This window comes from Tachyglossus aculeatus, chromosome 7 (assembly GCF_015852505.1).
Source record: "Tachyglossus aculeatus isolate mTacAcu1 chromosome 7, mTacAcu1.pri, whole genome shotgun sequence".
NCBI classification, from domain to species: Eukaryota; Metazoa; Chordata; class Mammalia; order Monotremata; family Tachyglossidae; genus Tachyglossus; species Tachyglossus aculeatus.
The window spans coordinates 51,630,834-51,654,486 of NC_052072.1; the positions used below are offsets into that span (position 1 = coordinate 51,630,834).

Here is a 23,653-nt window from a genome sequence, read left to right on the forward strand (position 1 = left end):
GGCTCTGCCAGTTGTCAGCTGTGTGACTTTGGGCAGGTCACTTAACTTCTCTGGGCTTCAGTTACCTCATCTGGAAAATGGGGACTGTGAGCCTCTGTGGGACAACCTGATCACCTTGTAACCTCCCCAGTGCTTTGCACATAGTAAGTGCTTAATAAATGCCATCATCATTATTATTATTACACCGAGGAGGGGATCAACTGGGTTATCAATTTAGAATTTATCTCATCCATCTGGGTTTTGTAAATTGTACTGTGAAATGCTCTTTTTCTTCCTTGACTGTACTATTTGTCTCTGCACATTTGTGCCTAATTTTTATTGTTTCTGAGCTCTAAGTTTGCTGCTGCCTCATGGCTCTCATCCCGTAGTAGCTCAGCTTACACATTTAGCCTTTAATACAGGTCAGCAACCGCCCAGTGGTTGCTTGAAAAGAATTCCTCCTCCTCCTCTGATTAATTTCTGGCGTGCAGTGTGGGGTAGCTCTTGCGTCAATAAATCGTCATGAACCGCTGGTCGTCTGGATCAAACATAAACACAAAGCCAGACTCCACCGTTCCTGGAAGTAGGCCAGAGGTTGCTTGCTCCAAAGCTCCAGAAGAGGATAACTGTTGATAAAGTATTTTTGGCATGTACAGGGAGGTGGAAAGTAGTAGTTCTATAAACTCAGTTTAGCATATATGGATATATATGCTAAATATATATCATATATATATGCTAGCATAATTGAGAACTGTTTTGTGTGTGTATGTCTATACACAAACATTTTAGGACTAGACTGGAATTTCTTTCCCAATATAGCTATTTGAATACTGTATCTAGATGGCCAGGAATATTTGTGCCTGTCCATAGGTGTTCTGTAACCATTCAGGCAAGTGGAAGCATTTTCTTTTATGTACTTGTTAAGACTTTCTTTTAGGGTCCTGTAAAGCGGTAGTTGTTCAGCGTGTTCTCTAGTTCAAGGTTGGCATCTCATTTCCGTACCTCTTAATCAGAATCTGAGATTCTCCAAGAATGATCCTGATGTGGAAGTAATATTTATTGTATTTTACTGATGGTCTCCTAATCCCTGAAGAACCCTAGTTAGATAAATGGCAGATTATTATTATTGTCCATTTTACAAATGGGAATCCGGAGACTCAAGGTGGATAAATTTGCAAGGTCAGAGAGTTGGGGGCGCGGTGGTTGTGGTGGTTGTAGGGGGAAGTGTGTGTGTGTGTGTGTGTGTGTGTGTGTGTGTGTTTGTCTGGGGGCAGGGAGGGTGGTAGAGGGGTCTCCAGTCCACAACTTACACCACTACCCCAGGCTGACTAGCTATGAGGACAAAGTAATACGCTGTTAATCATTATGAGTAAAATCTTGTTATTCCAGAACAAGTGTAAATAGTTACAAACCATTCCTAATTGATGTGGTTGGTCTTGTTCCACAACATAGTTTCATTTGTGCCTTTCGCCTCAGGACTTTGGAAGTGAAATCCCAGTGTTTCCCTAGTTCTTCCCTTTTCTATACCTTTCCTAAAAAAAATTGACTTAAAAGACTGTGGCTTCTCCTGTACCAGTCTCTGAAATCCATTCAATTGTATTTGCTGGGTGTGCGACCATTTCCCCTGACATATTTTGCATCCCGAATGCTACGTGATGTGGGGAGAAGGAAATCTGGTAGATAGCTTGAATGAATTACCAGTCTTCAAAGACATCATTGGATTTTAACCCTTTGGTGGATCAAATACAGCAATTTTTTTTTGTATTTTAATTCATTCATTCATTCAATCGTATTTATTGAGCGCTTACTGTGTGCAGAGCACTGTACTAAGCGCTTGGGAAGTACAAGTTGGCAACACATAGAGACGGTCCCTACCCAAAAGTGGGCTCACAGTCTAGAAGGGGGAGACAGAGAACAAAACATATTGACAAAATAAAATAGAATATGTACAAGTAAAATAGAGTAATAAATACATGCAAAAGATCGCTATGGCTTAATTATGAAGTAGGATTTGTGCCCTGCCAAGCACAAAATGAGAGTCAAAGGTCATAGTGGAGAAGCAGTGAGGCCTAGTGAATCTAGGAATTGTAATGAGAAACCATTTTTACTTTTTAGATTTATTAGGTAATCAGCCCATTAAAAAGCAAAGGGAGCACTTCATGGAAATCTTCTTTGATTTGTAACTGCTTAAGAAGACCTTCCTTAGACATTGTATTATTGTTATGATTATTGTGTTAAGCACTTGCTTTGTGTCACGCAGTGTTCTGAGTGGTGGGGTAAATGCAAATTAATCAGTTTGCTCACAGTCCCCGTCCCATATGGGCCCATAGTCTAAATTAGGGGGAGAACAGGCAGTGAATTGCCTTATTACAGAGGAAATGAGGCACAGAGAGGTTAGGTGATTTTCCCATGGTCACACAGCAGACTAGTGGTGGAGGTGGGATTAGAACCCAAGTCCTCTGACTCCCGGGTCTATGCTCTTTCCACTAGGCTACGCTACTCCTCTATAGATGATTTGTCGGCAGAATTAAGGATTTGAGTTGTTTGCCTAAGTGGAGAAGTGGTACAAATACCCATTTGAGTTATGTAAAGTTCATTAGTCTACCACCCCTACCTCTGTGTTGCTCATTCCCAATCTATGAACATCTTATTATTTTCAAATGGCAGAGAAGTGGATGAGACCAAAAGACTATCTCAGATTTCAGTGTTGTACTGCGAAGTGATTGGAAATGTCTTATTTAGTCACATAAATGCTCCACTTGTGGCATAAGTTTTCTAACACTTAAGCAGGAGTGAGGCCATGATGTGAGTCATATAAGAAATAAATCTAGTAATCAGGGAAAGAGGAGCAAAAAGAAGAAAAAAGGAGGAGGAGAGAAGGAAGAGAAAGGTAAGAGGACACTTGGAGACCACCCAGCTTACTTCATTTCTACTCCTCCAAGGAGATCACAGCAAAAGGCCATCAACTTTTAGACTGTGAGCCCACTGTTGGGTAGGGACTGTCTCTATATGTTGCCAGCTTGTACTTCCCAAGCGCTTAGTACAGTGCTCTGCACACAGTAAGCGCTCAATAAATGCAATTGATTGAAAAGGCCATCAACTCCATCCCCACAGCTTTATGGGGAGAACGGGAAGCCGTTCTTACCTACCCTCACCCTTGGGGCTGGAGAAGGACTGGAGGAAGAGCGGAGATGGCGGCTGCACTGCGGCTTGTAATGGATCTCTCTGGGTTGTGAGGTGGGGCTAGAGGCTACTCTCAGCCCAATGGCATAGAGCCAGTCTACTGCCACCAAGATCCACCCTCTTTCTGCCATCATCGGTAAGCAGCAGCGGGATTGAGGACACAATCCAGCCAAGCCGGAGCTGTAACCATTTACTCCTTTCATGGGCCGGGCATAGGGCACGGGACCCCACTTCAATCCATACTTCACGCCGCTACCCGGATCCTCTTTGTCCAGAAACACTCTGGGCATGTTACTCCCCTCCTCAGAAGTCTCCAGTGGCTACCAATCAACCTACGCATCAGGCAGAAACTCCTCATCCTCGGCTTCAAGGCTGTCCATCCCCTCGCCCCCTCCTACCTCACCTCCCTTCTCTCCTTCTCCAGCCCAGCCCGCACCCTCTGCTCCTTTGCCGCTAATCTCCTCACCGTGCCTCGTTCTCACCTGTCCCGCCGTCGACCCCCAGCCCACATCCTCCCCCTGTCCTGGAATACCCTCCCTCCGCACATCCGCCAAGCTAGCTCTCTTCCTCCCTTTAAAGCCCTACTGAGAGCTCACCTCCTCCAGGAGGCCTTCCCAGACTGAGCCCCCTCCTTCCTCTCCCCCTCCTCCCCCTCCCCATCCCCCCTGCCTTACCTCCTTCCCCTCCCCACAGCACCTGTATATATGTATATATGTTTGTACGTATTTATTACTCTTATTTGTACATATTCTATTTATTTTATTTTGTTAATATGTTTTGTTGTCTGTCTCCCGCTTCTAGACTGTGAGCCCGCTGTTGGGTAGGGACCGTCTCTATATGTTGCCAACTTGTACTTCCCAAGCGCTTGGTACAGTGCTCTTCACACAGTAAGTACTCAATAAATATGATTGAATGAGTGAATGACTGACTGCCTTTGGCCCAGCCCCATAGCCTAGGGAGGACAAGCTATGAGATGGTAGTTCAAAAGTAGAAGGTGACTGCAGAAAGGAGGCTAAGCTAATTATTTGAGCATCTACTGCGTAAAGAGCACTGTGTTAAGTACTAGGGTCGGTGCAGTACAGAATAAGATAGGCATGGACTCAAATGCCCTCTCATGTTCAATCAGTCACATTTATTGAGCATTTCCTGTGTGCAGAGCACTGTACTAGGTGATTGGGAGAGTACAGTGTAACAGGTGGTGAACCATTCCCTATCCACAAGGAATTTACATTCCTGTCCCTTTCTCTCTTTTCCTTACCTCCTCTTCTGTTCCTTCTCTGTTTTCTCCTTCTCGTCTGTCTCCCCTTTCTCAACTCTTTTACTTCCTCCTCTACCATCTCCATCGTCTTTGACTCTCTAGTCTCCTGCCTCTTTCCCTCTCACTCCCCCATTAAAAAAAAAAAAGTCCTTCCTGCTCCAATCCTTTCTTTTCCAGGAAAAAAATATCGATACTGACAAATCAGCTTGATAAAACTCATCCTCTAAAAGTGTTTGCATCTGTGGGTTTATTTAGACTGTATTGGTAGAGGGAAGAGGTTTAGAGGCCGTCGTTTTGAGAATGGATTAAAATGCTGTTGAAGGATCCATTCTTTCAAGGCAGCGGTTTGAATTCGAGGATCTCTTGGGGATAATGAAGAAATAAGGGTGTGTGGCTGCTTTCACGTCTTACACTCTACAAAATTTCCCCTTTCTGTTTCAGTTTGAATAAATTGTAAGCCCATCTTCTCCCAATAAAACCCCTCATGAAGTGTTACCGGCACACAGTAGTCATTGTTCTAGCCTCAGCGGTTTCCCCGCCTATGTCTGGTAAAGAACTTGTGGGTCGTCTCTAGAGAGAGAATGTGATATGCAGTAAATAGAAATGCCTTGGTAAATGTTGGTACAGTGGGTACAGTGTACTGTTTGGAGTTTAGTTCCTAACATTCCCGTGCAGTTGCTTAGCTGCTTCCACCCTTTGCGCAGCAGTTTAAAACTTCTTCTTGGCTCAGGGAATTGGAAAACCTGGAGCTGCATTGGGTTATGGCATGTGGAAAGATGTATTTAAATAGTTTCCTTTTCTCCTTTGAGTTGAGGGCTCTATCAAAAATATGTAAGATATAAAAAACAAATTTCCTTGCGTATTTATCTGGCCTTTGGCTGTGGCAGAGATCTGCTTTAGGTTTAGAGAAATGTCATTTTTTGTGTTTTTTTCACTTGAAATTGAAATGAAAGGAAACTTTATCTCTGCCATAGCAGGCTAAGTTTTGGAATTTTTCAGAGTGCTGCCTCAGTCTCTCCTTTGGAATTGTATTCCTTGTCGTAGTATCCTTTTGATGACTGTGAGCCCACTGTTGGGTAGGGACTGTCTCTATATGTTGCCAACTTGTACTTCCCAAGCGCTTAGTACAGTGCTCTGCACACAGTAAGCGCTCAATAACTACGATTGATTGATGAAATCTACCATTTTTTCCTGTGTGCTTTTTTTCCAATTTATAAAAGGATGAATCTGATGACAGTTCATTTAGCTTTCTACAAAGAGGAGCTCAAGACATTAAGTTTCAGTTAACTGTCTATACCAGGCGTTTGCCGTTGTACCACATCAACAGACATGAAGGTCTCTTTTCTCTCTCTCTCTCTCTGATAACCCACGTTGCCTTGATCCTTATCTTTACACCCTCTGGTGTGAAATTTAATAGCTGTTGAAGTCTTTCTGTAGCAGTTGGGCTGCTAATTTGGAGGGGACCCACACAGGTGTATGTTTATGTAGCTTGACTTATTGCCAGCTTTGAACTCTCACATCCTTCAGAGTAGGGGAGTCAGGGGAGTTGTGGACAAGCAAGGGTCCCTCAGACCAAATGGTAATACAGTTTGTGTCTTTTTGCCTCTCCTTCAGGCCAGGGACCATAACTTCTTCCATTAAATGCTCTGCTCCCAATAAGTACTCCTTAAGTACTGAAGATGTTGACAACCTGCTAGGAGCAGCGTAACCTAGTGAAAATCAGAGGATCTGTGTTCTAATCATTCATTCAATCGTATTTATTGAACATTTACTGTGTGCAGAGCACTGTACTAAGCTCTTCCTCTACCCCTTGCCTGCTGGTGACCTTGGGCAAGTCACTTCTTCACATCACAGCACTTATGTATCCGTAGTTTATACTTCTGTCGGTCTCTCCCTCTAAATTATAAGCTCATTGCGGGCAGGTAATGTCTACCAACTCTGTTATATTGTTATATTGTACTCTCCCAAGTGCGTAGTACAGTACTCTGCACCCAGTAGGTGCTCAATAAATCCAATTGATTATGCTTCAGTTTCCTCATCTGTAAAATGGTCTCCTTTTACTAGTAATAATAAGAATTTTGGTGTTTAAGTGCTTACTATGTGCAGAGCACTGTTCTAAGCACTGGACTACCTGATCTCCTTTGACTTATTATGTGAGGCCTATCTGGGACAAAGGTCTACCAACCTGATTAACTCGTATTTACCCCAGTACAGAACTAAGTGCTTAACAATGATTATTTTCGTTATTACCCTTTTCTGGGGGTGTTTCTTTCTGCCTGAGTGTGGCCTAGTGGACAGAGCACAGTCCTGGGAAACAGAAGGACCTGGGTTCTAATCCCAGCTCTGTCTCTTGTCTCCTGTGTGACCTTGGGCAAGTCACTTCAATTCTCTCTTCCTCTTACCTACCTCATCTTATGATAAGACTTATGAGCCCCACAAGGGACAGGGACTGTGCCCAAGCTGCTTATCTTGTATGTACCCCAGCTCTTAGTACAGTGTCTGGCACAGTGTAAGCATTTAACAAATACCATAAAAAAAATCCAAAAAGCTTCTCACCTGCCGTTCTTGACTGCCCAAGCCTGAATCCAGCCTTAGCCCCGAGAAGAAGTTTATCTCTGCCCAAGAGATGTGTCTGAATCTTTCAATTAGGGCAACTGTCTACTTGACCCTTCTTCCGCAACACCTCCTAATTGCCAAAGTGAACAAATGCATTTTATAGACCGATAGGATATAATCTGGAGTCTGTTGGCATCCAAAGAAACAGCTATAGCATTATCATTGGGTTCCATCGACATTAAAAGCCTAATTTTTGAGAGTTGTCCCTCTTGATGATTTCTGTTTTGGAGCCTCCCTTTTCTGTTTCAGAAAACAGTTGCACAAATGTTTCTGTCAACATCATTTGGCAGAGGTATGTTGTACCACAGCCAGCCTTCACGTGGGACACATCTGTAAATACCAGACTGGGTTCTTTTGGCATTTCAACACGGCCCACGTGTATGTCACGAATTCCTTTTCCTTCCTCTCAGGAGGGCTAATCCAGGTAATTGTGGCTATTATTCCAACCCCAGGGGTCAAATAGGATTTGAAATGTAGTTCTGTGTCTTTGAGTAGAGTGCATGAAATTATCCCTGTACAGTTCGTTGGAAGTTGTCCGTTTTAGATTGCAAAGCTGTGCATTGACTAGAGTTTCCTGGCTTGATCTAGCTTCAGTTTCGGCTGAGGGGAAGTCAGTCAGGTGTATTTATTGAACGTTTACTGGGTGCAAAGCACTGTACTAAGCTCTTGGGAGAGTACACTGGAACAGTAAACAGACACATTCCCTGCCCACAACGAGCTTACAGTCTAGAAGGGAAGGCAAGGGACCGCTGAGGTTGTCCCGGGGCTTGAGATGCATGGGCTAGCATATAAGACTGTGTAACGTTTTACTGTCTAACTAGTGCAAATTTTTAACTCTGCCACCTTAACCAACATTCCTATTATTTCCAATTGCTCGAAACAACTCTTGCACCACAAATTGAGCAGTATATCACGTATATAGAAATGCATTTGCTCTGTTTTCCACCATCCAGAAAGACTAGTTTGGTGACCTGGATTTTCGGAGAAGCTAGGAATTTGTTTTGTGTATCCAATGCCTTTAAAGTTCCTGAAGCTTTTACAATGCCCTAAATTATTGCCGTTAACCTGCTAATCTAAGCCGGCTTCCAAATGGAGGACACTTCAAACAGAGCTATCTGTTCCTTCATTTTTAAAGCTGTGGAAATCCGCTTTATCTTGGGCAAACCTTTAATAAAGCCCTATTCCTTTGGCTTCTTTCTGCCACTGTGGGGTATGCTGCTGTCACTAGTCTTTTTTTTAATAATATTTGTTAAGTGTTTACTATGTGATAGACACTGTACCAGGGCTGGGGTAGATATAAGCTAATGAAGTTGGACACAGCCCATGTCCCACATGGAGCTCACTGTCTTAATCCCCACTGTACAGTTGAGGGAACTGAAACACAGAGAAGTGAAATTACATGCCCAAGGTCACACAGCAAGCAAGTAGTGGAGCCGGGATTAAGAAGCCGGGCCTTCTGACTCGGAGGCCCATGCTCTATCTACTGGAGCACACTGTTTCCCACAATCTTTCTTCCCAGAGAGTCAGCATCCCTTTATGCCTTGCAATACTTTAATGGGAGAGGCAACTGCTTGATGATCACTTGACGACCAACACTTTAGCCTGTTATCTAGACTGTGAGCCCCTTATTGGGTAGGGATTGTCTCTATCTGTAGCTGAATTGTACTTTATAGTGCTCTGCACACAGTAAGCGCTCAATAAATACGACTGAATGAGTGAGTGAATCAGAAATGCCCAAGGTAGAGACTTTCGTGACTTCGAACCCTTCACCTGAATCAGGCTGCTCCTTTCCTGGTCTGCCTGGGGTGAAATCATGTGCCTTGCGTTTCATTGAGGGCAACTTGTTTTTTGGTTTTTTTTTTTTGAAGTAGTAATCATAGAGGCTGACTTCATTTTCTGAGTGGGAGTGAGAAGGGGGCATGGGTATCGGGGAACGTGACAGGCTTTGCAGAGCTAATAGAGAAGGAGCATGGCCTAGTAGATAGGGCTCTTGCCTGGAAGTCAGAAGGACCTGGGTCCTAATCTTGGCTCCGTCATTTGTCTGCTGTGTGACTTCGGACAAGTCACTTAGCTTTTCAGTACCTTGGTTCCCTCATCTGTAAAATGGGAATTAAGACTGTGAGCCTCACCTGGGTCAGGGACTGTGTCCAACCTGATTAACTTAAATCTACCCCAGCACTTAGTACAGTGCCTGGCACCTAGTAAGCATGTAACAAATACCATTTAAAAAATAATAATGATGATGATGGTATTTGTTAAGGGTTTCTATGTGCAAAGCACTGTTCTAAGCTCCTGGGAAGGTTACAAGGTGATCAGTTTGTCCCACGGGGGGCTCACAGTTTTAGCCACCATTTTACAGATGAGGGAACTGAGGCCCAGAGAAGTTAAGTGACTTGCCCAAAGTCACACAGCTGACAGTTGGCGGAGCTGGGATTTGAACCCATGACCTCTGACTCCAAAGCCCGTGCTCGTTCCACTGAGCCACGCTGCTTCAAATGAAAAACAATAGGCAAGAAAACCACCAGAACTTTTTAGAACTGATTGGAAACCTCTCAGATCTTCTCAGAGGCCTGGGATGAGCAAGGCTGGGGTTTCCAGGTCAAATCAATCAATCAATCAATCGTATTTATTGAGCGCTTACTGTGTGCAGAGCACTGTACTAAGCGCTTGGGAAGTACAAGTTGGCAACATATAGAGACAGTCCCTACCCAACAACGGGCTCACAGTCTAAAAGGGGGAGACAGAGAACAAAACCAAACATACTAACAAAATAAAATAAATAGAATAGATATGTACAAGTAAAATAAATAAATAAATAAATAGAGTAATAAATATGTACAAACATATATACATAAACGTCAAAACACCGTGGGAGTGACTGCCCCCAGTCATCCACAGGGAATGGGCACCTGTGGTAGTGAGAGTGTGTAAGCACCTACTGTGTGCTGAGCACTGGGAAAAATACACAGATTTTTGGCACGGGATGGAGGTTGTGGCCTGACTTTGGGGAGGCTGGACCTCACATTGCTGCCTTGTCCTCATCCTGCTGTGATGGAAAGCACAGGAATCGGGCCCTGTGTGAATACGACAGGCAATAGGATTGTGTTTCCCACAGTCCTACACACCTCCCTTCTCTCAAGACTGTCCTCACCCTCTTCTCTAGATGGTTTCTGAGTTTTGGAATGGAACTTGAGAGACCCTGACACATGTAAATCCTTTTCCTTTGTAGAAAAGACATTAAACTGCAGCTCCTCTGAGGAAGCCCAGGGGCATTTGAAAATAAACTGCATAAAAAGCCTTCTCTTCTCCTCTGTAACATCTTTCTCTCCAGCCAGAGCAGTCCGTGGAACTGATGATGTGACTTACCACCCATTTTTTTACTGTCCTGGTGTGGTTTTAACACCTTGTAATATCGTCAATGCAAACACTTAGCTCTAGATCCATCCTGTGTGTTTTTTGGACCGTGGCTTTTTTTTTTTTTTTTCAATTTCAAGTCTGCCCTAATTATTCACAAGATAAATAGGAGGAGGAGAAAGTAGTGGGGTGGCCTGAAAGGGGGTGTAGTGGGACTGGGCAGACTTGAATCAGATTTTTCCTTCCTAGGTGCTCGATTAGGCATCAGAAACTGTAGGCATTCTTCCTGATTCCATCAAACTTTCACATGTGATCATAGGTTTTGGTTTTTCTGTTTCTGTTATAGTAATTAAGTGCTTACTTTGAGTCAAGCACTGTTCTAAGTAGCTGGGGGTAGATACAAGGTTATCTGATTGAACACAGTTCCTGTCCCACATAGGGCTCACTGTTTAGGTCAGAGGGAGTAGGATTTAATCCCCATTTTATAGATGGGGAAACTGAGACACAGAGAAGTTGACTTGCCCAAGGTCACAGAAGAGAATAACAATAATAATTATAATGATGGTATTTGTTAAGCACATACTAAGTGCAAGGCACTGTTGTAAGCGCTGGGGAGGATACAAGGTGATCAGGTTGGCCCACGTGGGGCTCACAGTCTTAGTCCCCATTTTTACAGATGAGGGAACTGAGGCACAGAGAAGTTAAGTGACTTGCCTAAAGTTACACAGCTGACAAGTGGCGGAGCCAGGATTAGAACCCATGACCTCTGACTCCCAAGCCTGTGCTCTTTCCACTGAACCACACTGCTTCTGGCTGAGAGATCTGCCTGTGGTTCTTTGTGATCAGTCATCATTGTCATCACTATTGACAGTGTTGTGTTAAGCGCCTACTATGCGTAGAGCACTGTACAGAGAGCATTCGGAGGACATTCATAAGAAGTATAAAAGGTGATTACTACCCTGGTAGCTGCTTACAGTCCAGTGGGGGAAAGCAAGCAGATCTGAAGAGATGAAAAGACCATAAACAGCCCTGGGCAATGGACAGGTAAGTTCAGTGATAAACAAACAGGGTAGCATAGCTAGAATGGAGCATAGAACAATATTCACTCATTCATTCAATTGTATTTATTGGGCGCTTACTGTGTGCAGAGCACTGTACTAAGCGCTTGGGAAGTACAAGTTGGCAACCTATAGAGACGGTCCCTACCCAACAACGGGCTCACAGTCTAGGAGGAGGAGACAGACAACAAAACAAAACAGGTGGACAGGTGTCAAGTCTTCAGAATAAATAGAAGTAAAGCTAGAAGCACATCATTAACAAATAGTAAATATGTACAAGTAAAATAAATAGAGTAATAAATCTGCACAAACATATATACAGGTGTTGTGGAGAGGGGAAGGAGTTAGGGCAGGGAGATGGGGAAGAGGGGAGGAAAAAGGGGGCTACTACTACTAATAATGATAATCAACAAAAATGATCATTATTAACAGCATTTCCCAAGCACCTATTATGTGCTGAGCGCTGTACTAGGTGCTTAGGGAACATCCAAAAGAAACATAAGGAATGATTCTTGTCATTGAGGAGTTTACAATTGAGTGGATGAATCAGACATAGATTGATAGCTAAGAACAATAAAGAGAAAAATATGTATATATATGTAAAGCTAGAAGCACATCATTAACAAAATAAATAGAATAGTAAATATGTACAAATAAAATAGAGTAATAAATCTGTACAAGCATATATACAGGTGCTGTGGGGAGGGGAAGGAGGTAGGGCAGGAGGGATGGGGAGGAGGAGAGGAAAAAGGGGGCTCAGTCTGGGAAGGCCTCCTGGAGGAGGTGAGCTCTCAGTAGGGCTTTGAAGGGAGGAAGAGAGCGAGCTTGGCGGATGGGCAGAGGGAGGGCATGCCAGGCCAGGGGGAGGACGTGGGCCGGGGGTTGACGGCGGGACAGGCGAGAACGAGGCACAGTGAGGAGGTTAGGGGCAGAGGAGCGGAGATCTAGCAATAGCAGAGGTTGGAGATCTAGGTTAAAGGATTTATCCTTAACGCTGTCTTGAAGTGACTGAAGGATATAGCTTTGTCTTGCACTACTAATCTTTCCTCTTCAGGAAACTAAACTTCATTCACTACGCCAGTGTATCCCTCATCATCATCATCATCATCAATCGTATTTATTGAGTGCTTACTGTGTGCAGAGCACTGTACTAAGCGCTTGGGAAGTACAAATTGGCAACATATCAAAACAGACCTGATTTTTAAGTACTCGGGTACTCATGTGCCAGTTTTTAAGCCAGCCAAGAGTCAGATATTTCAATCAATCAATCAATCATCTGTATTTATTGCATGCCACCTGTGGGCAGAGCACTAAGTGCTTGGGAGAGTTTAATATAGCAGAGTTGGTATATTTGAGGGCCACTTTCCCTTGTATCCTCTTGCTTCCACTGTATGTAAATGATTTTCTCGGTCTCCTGCAAGAGATTATGAGCTTCTTGTGGGCAGGGAATATGCCTTGTTGTGTTTTGCTGTTGAAGCCCAGCTGAAGAGGTCAGAATCTCCCCTGCACAAGTGGGAGTCTGAGATCAACTTCAAAGAGGCACACTGGAAAAAAGTACAAGCCAGTTTGCTGCCTTTTCCCCTTTTCTTCCTCCTCTTTCTTCTTCCCCTACCCCAAAGTAAAATGGAACCGGTTGTTGGAAGTAGCATTCATTCCTTGCCCCGCCATCAGATAGCATTTAATTCCCCCTCACTTGTTCATGATACTGTTTGGGGTATTGTGTAGACTGTAGGTTCCCTCAAGACTGTTTGCTCATCGTGGGCAAGGAACAGGTCTTCCAACTCTGTTGTATTGTACTCTCCCAAGTGCTTAGGACAGTGCTCTGTGCACAGTAAGCACTCAGTAAATACCATTGATTGCTTGTGTAAAGCAAGTTAAAACAGACCTGATTTCTGGAGCTTTCAGTCTAAAAAAAATAAAGATCAACAACGTAGAAAAAAATTTAGAACATATACAATGCCCCAGTAAGAGCCAAAGTGATGAGTGAGTGGATCTATAGTTCTAAAATAAAAAATGCCAAGTTGTGTCCAAGATGGATTTTGGCTAGAATGGTATTGGAGAGTTAGGGACAACCAGACTGAACACAGGACACGGGTGTTGTAAGAAGTGCATGTGCTTGTATGCATGACTACTACAGTGTTAACTTAACATCATAATAATAATGATGGTATTTGTCAAGCACTTACTATGTGCCATGCACTGTTCTAAGCGCTGGGAATTAACATGGGAATTTGCAACAACACAAATCTAGGAGAAATGGGTGGGCAGATTTTTACAATTTGGAAATGGTTCTGCCAGTGAGAGAGAGAGGGGTTTTTACGTGCCGAAAATGACCCACCACCATGAGTTTGGCACCCTGTTTTAGAGGAGAGGGCTCTTGTTTGTTCTACCTGCCGTATTCTCCACCAAGCCAGTGCCATAACAGTATATATGTATATATGTTTGTACATATTTATTACTCTATTTTACTTGTACATATCTGTTCTATTTATTTTATTTTGTTAGTATGTTTGGTTTTGTTCTCTGTCTCCCCCTTTTAGACTGTGAACCCACTATTGGGTAGGGACTGTCTCTATATGTTGCCAACTTGTACTTCCCAAGCGCTTAGTACAGTGCTCTGCACACAGTAAGCGCTCAATAAATACGATTGATTGATTGATTGATTAAATGCCTAATAAATGCATTGGATAGTAATGAGTTCAGGTGAATATTAGGCTGAATTTCCTCTGGCTTTATAGGCTAATACCTGTTTTTCAGGTTTTGAATACTTTGACTATATATATTTTTGTCAGGGTAATTATGAAAAAGTTTCTCAGACAAATAGACATTTTTCAGATTTGTTTAGTGCTTCGGTAAAGGAAATGCTACAGAGTAATTTTGCCCACTTATCTTTTTTAATTGAAAAATTCACCCAGCAAAACTTTTACCTTTTTTTTTTTTTTTCCATTTACCTAATTCGGACATACCCCTGCAGTTATAACATTTCCCCACAGGCTTGAAAAAAACAAACACCTCAGAATATGGGAATGACATGCAAAAATGTAATTTCTCAAACTATTTTGGGTTTTAAACATTACAATGACATTATCAGAGACTGCAGAATTAAACTTTTGAATCTAATTCCATTAGACTGAGCTAAGACTTTATTTACTAGTCAGGCTGTTTCCTTTCATCGTATACAATGATAACATATTGCCCATTATTAATGAAATGGTTACAAAACTTTATGAAAGCTTCAGTAATTAAAGAGCTTGATTAAAAGCATAATCATCTATTTTTGTCTTTCATAGGTTTCTAAGGAGATTTTCCTTTTTATACCTGCTTGTCAGTGAGAGGGGAAAAAAGCAACTACACTTGACCAATAATCCAACCTAGGGGCCTAAATTCCTTGCAAACATTTTGCCACATTGCTGTCTGAAAATAAAATTGCAAGAGATATGTGTCCACACTTTTATCATTTAAAAATAGTAGCCAATGTTGAAAACTTGGCTCAGGTTAAGTAATTTGATTCTGTATTGTTTAACTGTACTGTACATGGATACCAAGGTACACATTTGTATTCATGTAGAATAATCCGGAGCACAGTACATTGTAAAATGCTGGCGTGGTGAGGACATACTTTTATAGAAAGACAATGCCCTCAGGTTTAGGCCAAGGAACGTATCATCCAAACCATTAGGAAAAAAAAAATGACTTTATCGGTGTATTTCTTGTTTGAGGGGGAGATTGAGAGCAGTCAGTGAGCATGTGGGTGTGAGACCCAATTCCACAGATGTGTATTTCCCAAGTCTTTCTTAAAGATCGCTTGTGTTCCCATATTTTAATAAGCTATAAAATGGAGAGAGTCACCCTGTACTTAGTATTAATAGATGTTCACATTGATAGTTTGCTCTATCAGTTCCCCAATACCGTCCCTTTCTGCTGTATCAAAGTTAATTTATTCATGTAAGAATAGCTACATTCCTGTTAAGCCACAACTAAAGATTGGCATCAGCAGTGATGGTGAAAAGATTAACTCCAGTATCTCAAATCTGCAAAACACTTTGGATGGAAGGTGCTAGAAAAATGTTAGCTGATAAAATCTTTAGTTGTATTTGTCCCTATGGGTGTGCCTGGCCTCTGCTGAATGGAATTAGAACTCTTCCAATCAATGCACAAGCATAATTAGTGCCCCAGTGTGTTCCTTTCCTATTCTAGCAACATTTAGGCCATACAAGTCAATTAAGCCACCTACTTCTCCCTAATATTTGCACTGCTGAAGAATCCTGATTTAGTTTGAGGGGCCGTCATTAATATCTCAAGAATTCCTTCTCCCTCCAGGTACATCTTTCCTCCTCCAGAATACCTTCCCTAGAATTCTTGTCCAGACCCTTCAAACCTCGAAGCCTTTTGGACCCAATTTGGATATTTTACCTTGGAATGCAGCCTGCTGAATGCCTCTCACACACCCACCAGTTTCCTTTCTTGTTTTATTTCAGTGGACTGTGATTATGAGGTTTGAAAATGGCAAAATCAGCACCTTGCCATCAGGCAGTACATGTTGAGGCAAGTAAGATCTTTAAAGGCACATAAAAATCCAAATCTCTCGGTCCCGGAAAAAAGACATTGGTTTTAGGTCTTCATGGGTTGCTGTCAAACTTCTGGAATATCATTCTTCAGACGATCACTGAGCACTTACTGTATGCAGAGCACTGTACTAAAGCGCTTGTGAGAGTTTAATACAATAAAGTTAATAGGCTTGATCCCTGTCTTCAGGGAGCTTACAGGCTAGTCGGGGAGACAGATTTTAAAATAAACTGTAGATTGGGCAAGAACAAAGTATAAGGGAGAAAGTGCTGTGGGTCTGGGGGTTGTGTGACTATTAAAGTGCTCAAGGGTTACACACCCAAGTGAATACTTGGTGCAGAAAGGAGGGCAAAAATAGGAGAATTGAATAAAGGATTCGATGATTTCAGTAGGGCTTTGAAGATGGAGACAGTGATGGTCGGTCATACATGGAGTGGGAAGGAGTTCTAGGCCAGAGGGAGGATGTGAGCAAGGAGTTGGCAGTGACATGGATGAGACTGGCAATAGAGGAGCAAACTCTCCAGGCTAGGTTGTGGTAGGAGAGCAGCGGGGTAAGGAAGGAAGGGACAAGCTGATTGAGTCCCTTAAAACCATTGATAAGGAGTTTCTGCTTGATGTGGAGATGGATGAATGACCATTGGAGGTTTTTTGAGGATGGGGGAGATGTGGACTGAACTTCTTTTGGAAAAATAATTCCAGCAGCCCACTGAAGTACGGACTGAAGTGGGGAGAGACTGGAAGGCAGAGAGGTAAGTGAGGAAGCTGATGCAGTAGTCGAGGTGGTACAGGAGAAGCGCAGTTTGGGTGGAAAGGGGTGGATTCTAGAGATCCTAGAGACATTGCGAAGGTAGAACTGATGGGATTTGGTGACAGATTGGAATATGCGGGTTGAAGGAGAGAGATGAGTCTAGGATAATGCTAAGGTTATTCTTTTGCATGACCCGCTGCACATCTTCTATAGGAAATAGAATTCTGCTGAGGAAGGAGCCTTAAATTCCATCAAGTTTTGCTTCTGGTACTCCGGCTGAAGCAAGGAGTGGCCAACTCTCAGTGTTAACATTCCTGAGGCCTCCGTATCAATCGGCCACTTCAGGAAGTCTTGGAAAGAGACTGTAAGATCCTCTCAGGACTATAATCTCCTTGTAGGCAGGGAACATGTCTAGCAACTCTCTTTTATTGTACTCTCCCAAGTGCTTGGTACGGTGTACACAGTAGTGCTCAATAAATATGATCGATAGATTGAGAGTCTTCTAGACTGTGAGCCCACTGTTGGGTAGGGACCGTCTCTATATGTTGCCAACTTGTACTTCCCAAGTGCTTAGTACAGTGCTCTGCACACAGTAAAGCGCTCAATAAATATGATTGATTGATTGAGAGGAGGATATTGTGCTGTCCCCACTCATCTCCTCTCACCTAGCTAATAAATCTGCCCTGGTCTCCACTTATGGTGGAGATGCAAAAAGAAGCCTCCGACCTAGCCAGTCCCTATTCAGCCCCTTGGGGCAATTCCAAAGCCAGCAGTTAGTTTGAGAGCAGTTGCTCTTAATTGGGTGACTGAGGGCAATTCATTTACTATTTTTTCCTCAATATTCCCATCTGTAGCTGGAGGGACTTTTGCCCTTTCCTGTTTGTGAGAAGCGTTCTGAAAGCCCTGGCAGCGAATTGTGGCTTCCTCTAGCGCCGGTGAGGTGCGGTGCTGTGTTGCCGGGTCTGTATACTGATGGAGTAAAAGTCTCCTTTGGTTTCTTTTCCTTTTTGCCATTTTAGAGGCATCTCATTTTAGGCCATTGGGTTGTCAGCCTACTGCTCTATTAGTGTAGGATTGTTCATGTTGGAGTGATGTCATGGCTGGATGTTGGCGTGATTGCATGGTATGATAATATTCTGATGGGTAGCAATGCTCCCGTGCACATTCATCTGGGTTGGAGAGTTGACAGTCTGGTTTTCCTGGACTTTCGAGGTTGCCCTTGAAATGCAAAGACTGGAAACAGAATCATAAAACTGGAAAAGAAGGGTCAAATCCCTCTTCCCTTCCTGATTAGGGTGGTTTTTCTCTGTTCTTGGTGAGGGATGGGGGTGGGGAATGGGCTCGGGGCAGGGCGGGGGAATGGTTTCTCAGTCTGGTTGTCCTTGTCCGTGGAGCTCTGGGTATGGGGGTGTCAAAGATGAGCCCTGTGACATCTTCTTTTGTTTTGTTTTGTTTTTTGGGGGATTTTTTTTGTATTTAAATGCTTACTCTGTGCCAGGTACTGTTCTAAGTGCTGGGGTAGATACAAGCTCATCAAGTTGGACACAGTCCATGTACCATATGGGGCTTACAGTCTTAATCCCCAATTTACAGATGAGGAAACTGAGGCACAGAGAAATTAAGTGACTTGCCCAAGGTCACACAGCAGACAAGTCACAGAGCCGGGATTAGAACTCAGGTCCTTCTGAATCCCAGGCCCGTGCTCTATCCACTAGGCCATGCTGCTCCTCAGGAGCAGCTGCTTTGGAGGTTTTACTGGAGTTGCTCAAAAAGTTTCAGCATCACCAGTTTGTTTTGGAAGGTTTCAGGCTCTTTGGTCTTCCTTGTGCTGTTTTTCTCGGGACGTCTTATTTACTGGTTGCATCTGTGCTGTTCTGTTGAATGGTTTTTCCACCTTGAGGTGTGGGTCTGTTCATTTCCTTCAACGGAGAACCTTCAATTATCCAGGCTGATGGGGGCGAGTATAGTGTGGATAACTGAACTATAAGATTATTCAAAAGCCTAGCTTTAGCTTCACCTCCAAACAGACCTTTATGCCAGAGATAATAAATAAGTTGAATGAAAGGAGTGTGTTTTACCTTCTTTCTGCCTCCTTCCCACATGGGTGTCTATTTATCGTGAAGCTTGGAGGTGTCTCTCCCATTTCGCTCTTTCCCTCCGGCCCCACCACACATGCTTAGTCTGGCTTCATTCCTACAGGCCTAAATCTAATTTGTTAACTGTTTGCTGCTGTGTGGTAATAAATAATAATTGTGATATTTGCTTAAGCACTGACTCTGTGCCAAGAACTTTACTAAGTGCCGGGGTAGATACAAGATAATCATGTTGGACTCAGTCCCTGTCCCACATGGAGTTCATAGCCTGCAGATGGAGGGAAAACAGCTATTTAATCGCCATTTTATAGATGAGGAAAGCGAACACAGAGAAGTTGTGTGACTTGTTCAAAGTGGAGGCAAGTAGTGGAGGTAGGATTAGAATGCAGATCCTCTAACTCCATCTGTGTTCATATTTATTGAGCACTTAATGTGTGCAAAGCACTATAGTAAGCACTTGGGAGAGTACAATATAACAATAAACGGACACATTGCTGCCCACAACGAGCTCACAGTTTTGAGGGGAACTAGTTGCCCTTTGTACTTGCCTCACCCTCTTATGCTTCCACTCCAGTTAGACCCACCCTGTGTGGAAGATCCTGCCATTGCTGTTCCCCGTGGTAAGGAAATCTTTCCAGACTTTATCTTTTTGTTTTCTTGATGGCGGAAGCCTGATTTAAGCTATGGAGTGTCACAAACTTTCAGAATGTTGTGTAGTGAAAATGTTTGAGACCCATTGGCCTAAAACAGCGGTTGAGAAAATAGAAACTCTGATAACCGTGATGCTTGTCATCCCAAATTCCTCAAAGCAGTGGAACAGGGTTAGACATTTTTAATAGGATTTCTGTAACTTAATGAAGCTACATAAATTAATTTGAGAATGGGCCTGAGTTTGTCTTATGATGTCTTATGATGTCGAGTCTTGTCTGACCCATAGTGATGCCATGGACACATCTCTCCCAGGATGTCCCACCTCCATGTGCAGTCGTTTTGGTTGTGTATGCATAGAGTTTTATTTGTAAAAATACGGAAGTGGTTTAGAATTGCCTCCTTCCCACAGTCTCTGCCCTCGACTGTCTCCCATGCCGCTGCTGCCCAGCACAGGCGAGTTTTGCCTTGGAACAGATTGCCTTCCACTCGCTAGCCACTGGCCAAACTAGGAATGGAATGGATATGCCTCTGCTTGACTCTCCCTCCCTTAATCAAGACTGGTAGAGTACTAGATCTCTCCACATGTGACCCTGAGAGGTTTGGTAACCTCTTTTAGACTCTGAGCCCACTATTGGATAGGGACTGTCTCTATATGTTGCCAACTTGTACTTCCCAAGCGCTTAGTACAGTGCTCTGCACACAGTAAGCGCTCAATAAATACGATTGATGATGGTAATGGGTGATTATTGTGGCTTACCCAATTTATTTCTTTTCCTTATATGTGTGGTTGACTGTAAGCTCCTTGTGGGCAGGGAATGTGTCAGTTTATCATTTTATTGTATTCTCCCAAGTGTTTAGTAATAATAATAATAATGATGGCATTTGTTAAGCGCTTACTATGTGCAAAGCACTGTTCTAAGCACTGGGGGGGATGCAAGGTGATCAGGTTGTCCCACGTGGGGCTCACAGTCTTAATCCCCATTTTACAGATGAGGTAACTGAGGCGCAGAGAAGTTAAGTGACTTGCCCAAGGTCACACAGCAGACACATGGAGGAGCTGGGATTCGAACCCATGATCTCTAACTCCAAAGCCCAGGCTCTTTCCACTGAGCCACGCTGCTTCTTAGTACAGTGCTCTGTAGTAAGTACTTATTTACTGGTAAGTAAATACTCTGTACTTAGTACAGTGCTCTGCAAACAGTAACTGCTCAATAATAATAATAATAATAATAATAATAATGATGGCATTTATTAAGCACTTACTATGTGCAAAGCACTGTTCCAAGCGCTGGGTAGGTTACAAGGTGATCAGGTTGTCCCACAGGGGGCTCACAGTCTTAATCCCCATTTTACAGATGAGGTAGCTGAGGCCCAGAGAAGTTAAGTGACTTGCCCAAAGTCACACAGCTAACAATTGGCAGAGCCGGGATTTGAACCCGTGACCTCTGACTCCCAAGCCCGGGCTCTTTCCGTTGAGCCACGCTGCTTCTCAAGTTGTGCTATGGAAGTAACACTCATTTAGGGTATGAAATTATGCAGGCATTCTTAACTGACAGCGTTTCATCTACGTAAATATTTGTTTCAGGCATATTGTGCTTGAAATCCAATAAATACCCATTTTCAAAAGAGCCACTTCTTTGAATGTGGTGAAAAAGAGTGCACCTCACATAGCTTGTAATTGATTTTGACACGATTATTTCTCCACTCTCAATTGTTGGTTCGAGTTTGATGCTGGGAAAGTGCCTGCTAATTCTGTTGTGCTTAGTACAGTGCATTGCAAATAGTAAGGGGTCAATAGATACCATTGATTTATTGATTCTAGTTAACCAGAATGTCAGGGAGGGGAGGAGGAGGGTTTTGTTTTTTGTTTATTCATCGAAGTAGTCCATTTATAAAGTGTTTCAGAACCATTAAAAGGATGGGATCCAAGAGGCTAAGTGGGTACCATCAGAAACAAACTCCACAGCTTGGCGCTCATGTGCTTATTACATCATACTGAAGTTTCACATCCTCCTCAGAAGTGCGATATGAATATGTGGAAGATGGCTAAATCTGTTATTCAGGGACTAAATATCCAATTAGGGGATTAACCAGACCCTTAACTTCTCTTCCTTTTTTGCTTCTACTTTCTTGACCTTTACCTGGTCATTTTCATCTCCAGCAGGATAGGCAGAGATAGGAGGAGTTGGTCAAATTGATTTAGCTACTCGTTTAAACTCTGATAAAGGATTGCGGTAGCCAAAATAATGTTTCTGCATTATGCATGAATTTCCTTATCACTGTGGAATGGACAATTGTGCATCTAGATCTTGAATAATAAGTGGGCGGCTAGGACAGTTGTCACTGAGCAGGAGGGAAGATAGGCAAAAGGCATTCCCATTAAGTTGAATCCTTACCCTTACCCTCTCAACCCTGCAGTGAAAGTCCAGGAATTTTCAAAGCACTGCCCCAAAGGGAAATTTGTGGACTTATTGCTAGAAGGTTAAATGAGCCATGGTACAGTATGGTCCTGGGATCCTTATGCCTCCCTCCCCAAGCTCACTTCCTCTCCCGTCTGGCAACTTGGTAGCGTAATATCATGATGCCAGGGAGAGAGGAATTGAAAGCTTAATTCTAACTCTAAAGTCCATGGCTGGTTTTCCCCTTCTGGTTCTGCTCAAGCTTTTAGCAGTCATCCCTGTTCTTCGGTGGACATTCCCCTGGGGAAAAGCCATGATAGTAGGAATCTGACAGTGTACGAAATCATGACATTTCTGAAATGGACCTTTTTGGTAGTGTGGAATTGGACAGAGTTGAGGGGGGATCATTGCTGTATAAACGGGTTGGTACCAACCAATCAGTGGTATTTATTAAGCATTTATCATGTGCAGAGCATTGTTCTAAGCGCCTTGGGAGAACGCCATGCAACGAAATTAGCAGACCTGTTCCATGCCCATAACAAGCTTACAATCTAGAGGGTGAGTCTAATATTGATCAGAATTGGTTTGTTCACTCTACACCATAGTATGTTCTCCCTCCCACTTAGATTGGGAGCCCCATATGGGTGAGGGACTTTGTCAAACTTGATTACCTTGTGTCTACCCAAGTGCTTAGTACAGTGCTGGACGCATAGTAAGCATTTAAATACCACAGTTGCCGTTCTATTCATATTGCAATACTCCACGGAAAACGTCAGTTAAACCAAAGCCCAGGACAATCCGTTGATTGATATAGGATGGGAAAGAGGTCAACAGAGGAAGGAAGTGCATCACCCTGTACGATCCTTCATGGATTTAAAGAAGGTCCACTACTTTTCTGCTGTGTGACCTTGGGCATTCATTCATTAATTCATTCAATCATATTTATTGAGCACTTACTGTGTGCAGAGCAACTGCACTACACGTTTGGGAAGTACAAATCGGCAACATATAGAAACGGTCCCTACCCAACAACGGGCTCACAGCTAGAAGGGGAACACAGACAACAAAACAAGTAGACAGGTGTCAATACCATCAGAATAAATAGAATTATAGTTATATACACATCATTAATAAAATAGAGTAATAAGTGTGTACAAATATACACAAGTGCTGTGGGGAGGGGCAAGGGGCAGGGTAGAGGGAGAGAGGGGGGCGATGGGGAAGAGGAGGAAGGGAGGAAAAATGGGGGGGCTCAGTCCGGGAAGGCCTCCTGGTGGAGGTGAGCTCTCAATAGGGCTTCGAAGGGAGGAAGAGAGCTAGTTTGGTGGATGTGTGGAGGGTGGGCATTCCAGGCCAGGGAAGGAATGGGCTGGGGGTCGACGGTGGGACAGGCGAGAACGAGGCACGGTGAGGAGGTTAGTGGCAGAGGAACGGAGTGTGCAGGCTGGGCTGGAGAAGGTGAGAAGGGAGGTAAGATAGGAAGGGGTGAGGTGATGAAGAGCTTTGAAGCCGAGAGTGAGGAGTTTTTGCTTGATTTAAAGGTTGATAGGCAACCACTGGAGATTTTAGAGGAGAGGAGTGACATTCCCTGAGCAGAGATAATCTGGGCAGCAGAGTGAAGTACAGACTGAAGTGGGGAGAGACAGGAGGATGGGAGATAAGAGAGAAGGCTGATGCAGTAATCCAGTCGGGATAGGATGAGAGACTGAACCAGCAAGGTAGTGGTTTGATGGAGAGGAAAAGGGCGG

The 23,653-nt window shown here is 43.4% G+C and overlaps 1 protein-coding gene and 1 non-coding gene across 7 annotated transcripts in view; one reads left to right on the forward strand and one right to left on the reverse strand.

Moving 5' to 3' along the window:
* Positions 1 to 23,653, forward strand: part of HDAC4 (histone deacetylase 4) — a 510,642-nt gene that overhangs the window by 28,991 nt on the left and 457,998 nt on the right. The gene's annotated exons all lie outside the window — the stretch shown is intronic.
* Positions 19,970 to 20,106, reverse strand: LOC119931163. Its single transcript, XR_005452020.1, has one exon. It is a non-coding gene; the product is annotated as a small nucleolar RNA SNORA7 (small nucleolar RNA).